Source organism: Oncorhynchus nerka, linkage group LG13 (genome assembly GCF_034236695.1).
Source record: "Oncorhynchus nerka isolate Pitt River linkage group LG13, Oner_Uvic_2.0, whole genome shotgun sequence".
Taxonomy (NCBI): domain Eukaryota; kingdom Metazoa; phylum Chordata; class Actinopteri; order Salmoniformes; family Salmonidae; genus Oncorhynchus; species Oncorhynchus nerka.
In genome coordinates this window covers 4,782,731-4,791,146 of record NC_088408.1, presented here as the reverse complement: position 1 = coordinate 4,791,146, position 8,416 = coordinate 4,782,731, and the positions used below count along the sequence as shown (strand labels likewise).

The window sequence follows — 8,416 nt, the reverse complement described above, 5'->3', positions numbered from 1 at the left end:
ATAAGCCGGCATCCTGGTAGATAAGCCGGCATCCTGGTGGTAAACTGCAGAACCTTTTATCTACCAAGAGAGTTCTCGTCCGTAATTATCCCTGCTGTCTACATCAATCCACAAGCCACCACCCCTTTGACATCCAACAAACTGTATGAGGCCATAAACAAACAAGAGCCTGCTCACCCCTGGGGCCTGTTGCACAAAAGTAGAATTAAGACATCCGGGATAAATGACTCAGCTGAGCTCAATGAAGCCAAAACATGTGCGTCCAGGCTTAATTGGTTGCACAAAGACCAAGCCAGGATGAGCAGACACGGATTCATTAAGCCAGGTGAAACCAATCCTGGATAGGTGCGCGCTCACGGCTCACTCAAATAGACCCCGCCACAGATCACAGATTAACTGATTTACCATGGCAACTAGAGCCGCGTACTTTTCCCCGTCGGAAGCACAAATCCTCATGGAGGCATACGAGGAGGTAAAAGATATAATTAAGAAGAAAGGCAACACCGCCACAGTGATAAAGCAAAGAGAAAAAGCGTGGCAAAGTATTGCAGACCGCCTGAATGCGTAAGTAGTGCACAATTACACACTCACCGCTCCGCTGAAACATCACAATTACAATTCAAATATTTAATTCACATCTCCAAAAATGCAGTTGTACTGTAATTATGAAACGGTTAAATTTTTAATTGAAATGCACTGCAGATATGAGTGAAATTGTGTAAAGTAACTCCATCACACTGTATAAAGCTATGATACATTTTTTGATATTTTTACTGAAAACAAGACAAAAATACCAAGTAATTTTTTGCAGTGTGACTCCATTAAATGTGTGTGTGTGTGTGTGTGTGTGTGTGTGTGTGTGTGTGTGTGTGTGTAGATTAAACATGAACGGGCCAAAACGGACATGGCAGCAGGTCAAAATCAAATACAAGAACATTCTGCAGAATGGTATGGTCCCTGACTAATATTTAACAAAGCACAAGCATATATTGTACCCAGAAGGTGCCTGCTCACACATTGTCTGTACTGTTTTAGCAGTGAAAAAGAATACCCACAGACAAGGCACGGGTGGTGGGTCACCAAAGGCTGACCTTACCCCAGCAGAGGACATGGCCTTGGAGCTAAATAAAGGCAGGCCCGTCTTAGAGGGGATCCCTGGGGGAAAGAGACGAGCATAGGTTCCTCCCAAGATGCCACCCGCTTCATTCAAGGTATGTCCTTCCATCTCTACATGGGATACAACCACATTCATATTGAATCAATTTGGACTGTCTGACTTTGGTTTACCTATTGCCTTGCAGTGCCTGGCAGCACTGTGTTCCTGTTAGAGCCACCAGCACAAGCACCAGACGATGCTGATCCAGTGAGTACTCCATCAAAGGCATACTGTAGGCCTGGCATGTCTTGTCTACTAGCTTCAATATGAATCCGATTAAATGTGATAGGGTGAAGGCCCCAGTGCAGCAGCAACAGCACATGATGGAGACGATGATGAGGAGGAGACCATCTCTCTGGATTCCAGAAGGCATGAGGTATCATGTTAAGACTGTGAAAGTACTATTTACTCTACAATGGTGAGGAGTCCTCATCAAAATCAAAAAATCTAATTTCTTTTACAGGACCCAGATGCTATACAGTGGGAAAACCAGCCTGGCAACATAGTGCGTATTAATAAAAGGACACCACATCCTGCCAAATTCCAGCTGCGCTAATTGTATTGTGTTCACAGAGCTCACAAGCTATCAGAAAGTTGTATGGCAACCACCTCCGGCGCCAAATAGAACTGGCAGACATAGACATTCAGTACAAGAAGAAAAAGATGGAAAATCTTGCACTGGAGTCCGAAATAAAAAAGAGGACAATTAGGAAACTGGACCTTGAAATAAAAAAACTTGAGAGGGAGGTGAGATATGCCTTCAATGTACACTGTATGCTAACTGTAAAACAAATGTATTAATCATTATTTTTCTTTCCTCCCCCAGCTCCAAGAAGATGACACAGCTCAAAATAAAAATTAGGTATATTCTCGTAAAGTCAAGTGAGCCATGACATATGAGCTCTTATTGTGAGCACACAGGACGGTGGCATCTTTCTAAGGTTTTTTTTTTTCCCAGCAATCAGTACAACCAAGTCATCGTTATAAGGCATCGCCCTCTTTTGCCCACCCCCAGCACCAGGTGTGGCCACTAGCCTATATGAAGGCCCAAAATTGTGTGTTCCTTTCTGCTCTGACTATGGCATGCCCATTCGTGCGAGATGTGGTGGATGAAGAAGCACTTGTGCTGAGGAGAGCCTTCAGGCGAGAAAGGGTCTTCAGGGACCGGTTGGACCCACTGGCCTTCCCTGATGACCATCTATATGAAAGATACAGGTTTTCTGCAGATGGCATCAGGTATCTATGCAGACTACTGGGTCCCAGGATTAAGCACCGCACTGCACGGAGCCATGCACTGAGTGTGGAGCAAATGGTTTGTGTGGCCTTGCGCTTTTTGCTAGTGGAGCCTTCCTGTACTCAGTGGGGGATGCAGAACAGCTGAACAAGGCCACAATTTGCACAATAAGGAGTGTGTGTCTGGCTATCAAAGCATTAGCAGATGTCTTCATCTCCTTCCCTGGCCACAGAAGACTCTGTGACATCAAAGAGGAGTTCTATAGGATTGCAGGTAAGAGGATCTACAAATTACAGGACAACTGTTAACACATAGTAGGATACTCATTACTTTGTGTGACAGGTTTCCCCAATGTCATCGGTGCAGTGGACTGCACACACATAAGGATAAAAGCCCCCTCAGGTGCCCATGAGGCCGATTTTGTGAATAGGAAATCCTTTCACAGCATTAATGTTCAGGTGAACATAACTTTTTGATATTGTCCATTGACGAACACTCTGCATTGCCAGTGATGTGCATTGATTGGTGTAATATTCCTCATCTTATGATTTCAGGTCTGCAATGCTGACTGTGTGATCAGCAATGTTGTGGCAAAATGGCCTGGCTCAGTCCATGACTCCAGAATCTTTCGGGCCTCTGAAATCTCTCAGTGCCTATCACAAGGTAAGCCACACAACCCCTATTTATAACCATCATGGCTGTGTCAAGAATATCACTGTGTTTATGAGGTAGTAATGATGAGATTTTGTGTTGACAGGTGAATTCTCTGGTGTGTTGCTGGGAGACAGGGGTATGGCTGCCAGCCTTTTCTCCTGACACCTTTCACAGACCCCCAGGAAGCACAGCAGGCCTACAACCATGCCCATGCCAGGACCAGGGCCAGAGTTGAAATGACCTTTGGCCTCCTGAAGGCACGCTTTCACTGCCTTCACAAATTAAGGGTCAGCCCTGTTAGGGCATGTGATATTACTGTGGCTTGTGCTGTCCTCCACAATGTGGCCTGCCTGAGGAAGGAGAGGGCCCCAGAGTGCCACCAGCCATGGACTGGGACAATCCGGCAATCTTCCCTGATGACGACAGTGGTCGGCTGCTGAGGGACCAATATGTGTTGAATTATTTTAGTTAGTATGTGTGCTTTCAATTTTGGTTAAATATGTCCTGCGGTGGCAGAGGAATTTGGGTTTTTTGGGTTCGTTTTTGACAATTTGGCCTCTTATGATGTTTGTGCGGTATACTGTGTGTAATACAAGGCTGCAGGGAGGCTACTGCATCCATTCATTTGTCTGTTCAGTTGATGTGTATGGATTTGTCCTGCATTTATTTTAGTGTGCAGACATGCAGGGTGTGTTATATACAGACCTTTGAATGTGTATGTATCATTTTGTATAATATGCTTGGATTCTGTGCTTTCCATCTTGTAGAGTCACTGTGACTTCAGTTTCGAAAGGAGCTGATGGTTTACCTGCTTTGTTTTGTCCTTATTCAATAAAGGAACATAATGTTACACATTGTGTTTTTATATTCATATGGAATGTGTATTTGTTTATATGACAGAGTACTAGGGCCACACTGAAGAAAAAGGATAAAGTCATAAATTTATGAGGCTGGTTCTTTCTGCAGAAAAGCTACATATTGTTTTGATACTTATGACAATGTGATACTTAATATTCTGGCACATCAGCATGTCTTTGTTTATGAAACCATACTGAAGTACAATTTCACGAAATTCCCCACATCTGTCATTTTAACAACTGTCCTCCTTTAAAACAACTGGTTACAATATTATGACTTGTGTTTTTTTCCCCTCTGTGGCCCTAATATTCTATAATTTTATATATAGCCTTATAGTCTATGGGAAACTGTAAATTATCTAATGATAGCAACATCTAAAAATCATTTTTTATCCAAAATCATTGAAATTAATGATCACAAACGTTTAAATAATAACAGTGGGTCTAGTTATATGTGATAACAATGTATAGTGAGCAGTGAAATAACTATTGGTTTCCATTTGTGGTGACTGCTGACTGACATTAGGGATGAGATTAAATAGATCCTGGAATTTAGCCTGGTCTGGAGCAGGCTAGCTCCACAGAATAAATCTCCATGGTAATTTATACCATAACATATCCTCCTGCCCCCTATCCATCTTTAGTGCAACCGGATTACGGATCAATTGAGCCAGGATCACCAAGATATCCTGGCTTAATCCCTTATCCTAGTTTTGTGCAACAGGCCCCTGGTGGGCAAACCAAAACAACAAGGATTACAGGCAGTATCAGGGCTAAAGGCTAGATTTTCCACTTACAAGAAACGGGACACGGACATGGACGCATAAAAGAGAGCCCCCTACAACCTCCGATGAGACATCAAACATATAAAAGGACATTACAGGAGGAAGATGGAATCCTATTACACAGATGCTCGTTGTATGTGGCAGGGCTTGCAGAAAACAATGGATTACAAAGGGAAACCCAGCCGTGAGATGCCCAGTTACGCAGAACTCCCAAACAAGCTAAATGCCTTTCATGCTCGCTTCGAGGAAAACAACACTGAGCCTTGCGTGAAATCCCCTGTTGTTCTGGATAACTGGTTCTGGTTGACAAGGGCGCTGGGCCAGACTGAATATAAGAGAGTGTTCTCAAAGCATGAGCAGACCAGCTCACAAGTGTCTTCACTGACGTTTTCAATCTCTACTTGTCTCAGTCTGTAATCCCAACATGTTTCAACATGAACACCGTTGTTGTCCCAAGAACTCCAAGGTAACCTGCGTAAATGACTATCGCCCTGTAACACTCACATCTGTAATTATGAAGCGCGTAATTACATCAACTCCATCATCCAGGACACCCTGGACCCAATCCAATTCTCATACCGCCCCAACAGATCCATAGATGACGCAAACTCAATTGCACTTCACACTGTCCTTTCCCACGTGGACAAGAGGGGAAATACAGTAACTATATGAGAATGCTATTCATTGACTACAGATCAGCGTTCAACACCATAGTCCCCTCCAAGCTTATCACCAAGCTGGGACCCTGGAACTAAACACCTCCCTCTGCAACTGGATCCTGGACTTCCTGTCAGACCGGCACCAGGTGGTGAGGGCAGTCAACAACACCTCAGCCACGCTGACCCTCTCGCAGTCTCATTCATGTTTCTCAAACATCAAATGCAGAAATGTTTAAGATTAAGTTTAAGCAATAACTCTGAAGTCTTACCCCCCCACCCCCAAAAGTTAGATCACTGGATTTAAACATGCAACCTTTTGCACCAGAGGCAAATGCTTAAAACCTCTCTGGGATATGTGGGACGGTAGCGTTCCACTTGGCCAATAGCCAGGGAAAATGCTGAGCACCAAATTCAAATAAAATACTATAAAAATCCAAATTAAAGCTACACTCGATGTGAATCCAGCCAACATGTCCGATTTCAAAAAGGCTTTTCGGCGAAAGCATAAGATGCTATTATCTGATGATAGCACAACAGTAAACAAAGAGAGTAGCATATTTCAAACCCTGCAAGCACTCTAACCAGAATAGAAAGAGGAGTGAGAAATGAAGGCTATTACATGTGAGAAAATGCCAAGAAACTGAAGATCTTATACAACACTGTGTACTACTCCCTTCACAGAACAGCGCAAACTGGCTCTAACCAGAATAGAAAGAGGAGTGAGAGGCCCCAGTGCACAACTGAGCAAGAAGACAAGTACATTGGAGTGTCTAGTTTGAGAAACAGACGCCTCACAAGTCCTCAGCTGGAAGCTTTATTAAATAGTACCCACAAAACACCAGTCTCAACGTCAACAGTGAAGAGGCGACTCCGGGATGCTGGCCTTCTAGGCAGAGTTCCTCTGTCCAGTCTCAACGTCAACAGTGAAGAGGCGAATCTGGGATGCTGGCCTTCTAGGCAGAGTTCCTCTGTCCAGTCTCAACGTCAACAGTGAAGAGGCAACTCCGGGATGCTGACCTTCTAGGCAGAGTTGCCAACAAAAAGCCATATCTCAGACTGGCCAATAAAAATAAAAGATTAAGATGGGCAAAAGAACACAGACACTGAACAGAGGAACTCTATCTTAGGTGACAGCACACACACATACACACAATGCTGTTTTGCATTACAAGAATGGCTGTAGCGGTCATCATTGCATGAAGAAGGTGTGGACCAAAGCGCAGCGTGGTACGTGTTCATGATTTTTATTTGACTGAACACTAAAACACAAAACAACAACGTGAATAAAGGAAACCTATAAGGTGCAGAAAACAGAAAATAACTACCCAGAAGACACTGCTACCTAAGTATGGTTCTCAATCAGAGACAACGATAGACAGCTGCATCTGATTGAGAACCACACCCGGTCAAACACACAGAAATAGAAAACATAGAACACAAAAAAAAACATAGAATGCCCACCCCAAATCAAAATAGAGACATGTAAAGGATCTCTAAGTGACATTTGGGTAGAAACATTGTTACACAGAACAAGTGTCAAATATTACAGTGGACTAATGACTCATTACTTAAGTAACTGATTTTCATTCATTAAATATCATCTCCAACATTTTGTATTTAAAATAAATTGTGTAAAATCGTACCAGAACTTCAGCAGTTTAACTAAAGTCAAACGAGACGTACAATAAGCAAAAAAAACAAAAAAAAAACTCAAAGTCCATTTAACATTTAAATAATGACTTAAGAGTATATTACAGTAGCATTGGAATGAGACACTAATGGCTCATCCGTCCATTGATTAATTCACAGTAACACATCAGCCAGAGGATTGCTTGGTACACTGGACATATGCTTCAATATGTCTTTGGTATAAACTGTCCCACTGTGCCTCAGCATGGGAATACTGGGACACGGTGTATCAGCTGCCAAGAGGACTGAGTATCAGCTGCCAGGAGGACTGAGTATCAGCTGCCAGGAGGACTGAGTATCAGCTGCCAGGAGGACTGAGTATCAGCTGCCAGGAGGACTGAGTATCAGCTGCCAGGAGGACTGAGTATCAGCTGCCAGGAGTAGAATCCCCCCCGCAGTAAGCGTTTTTCCTATTTTGTTGCATTACAACCTGTCATTTAAATCGATTTTATTTGGATTTCATGTAATGGACATACACAAAAGAGTCCAAATTGGTGAAGTGAAATGATTTCTTTTTTAAATATTTAAAAAATATATATAAAAATATATAAGTGAAATGAAAAACATTAAATATTACAAAATCATTTAGAACTGGTAAAGTGGAATGTGCATATGTATATCACCCCCTTTGCTCTGAAGCCCCTAAATAAGATATAATTAAATAAGATATAATTAGCTAAAAAAAGTCCACCTGTGTGCAATCTAAGTGTCACATGATCTGTCACATGATCTCAGTATATATACACCTGTTCTGAATGGCCCCAGAGTCTGCAACACCACCAAGTAGGGGCACCGTGAAGATCAAGGAGCTCTCCAAACATGTCAGGGACAAAGTTGTGGAGAAGTACAGATCAGGGTTGGGTTATAAAAAAATATCAAACTTTGGACATCCCACTGAAGCACCATTAAATCCGTTATTAAAGAATGGAAAGAATATGGCACCACAAACTTGCCAAGAGAGGCCAGCAAAACTCACAGACCAGGCAAGGAGGACATTAATCAGAGAGCCAACAAAGAGACCAAAGATAACCCTGAAGGAGCTGCAAAGCTCCACAGCGGAGATTGGAGTATCTGTCCATAAGACCACATTCAGCCGTACACTCCACAGAGCTGGGCTTTACAGAAGAGGGGCCAGAAAAAAGCCATTGCTTAAAGAAAAAAAATAAGAAAAGAATAAGAAAACACGTTTGGTGTTTACCAAAAGGCATGTGGGAGACTCCCCAAACATATGGAAGAAGGTACTCTGGTCAGATGAGACTAAAACGAAGCTTTTTGGCCATCAAGGAATAAGCTATGTCTGGTGCAAACCCAAGAACTCCCATCACCCCGAGAACACCAGTCCCTGCTGATGTTTTTCATCGGCAGGGAATGGGAAACTGGTC

General features: G+C 42.9%; 1 long non-coding RNA gene across 1 annotated transcript; it reads left to right on the top strand.

Annotated features, from left to right (window-relative positions):
- Positions 1-223: 223 nt before the first annotated feature.
- LOC135574659 (uncharacterized) lies at positions 224-3,564 on the top strand. The gene is made up of 6 exons (XR_010465518.1): positions 224-948; positions 1,036-1,211; positions 1,302-1,363; positions 1,446-2,663; positions 2,945-3,053; positions 3,148-3,564. It is a non-coding gene; the product is annotated as an uncharacterized LOC135574659 (long non-coding RNA).
- Positions 3,565-8,416: the final 4,852 nt, after the last annotated feature.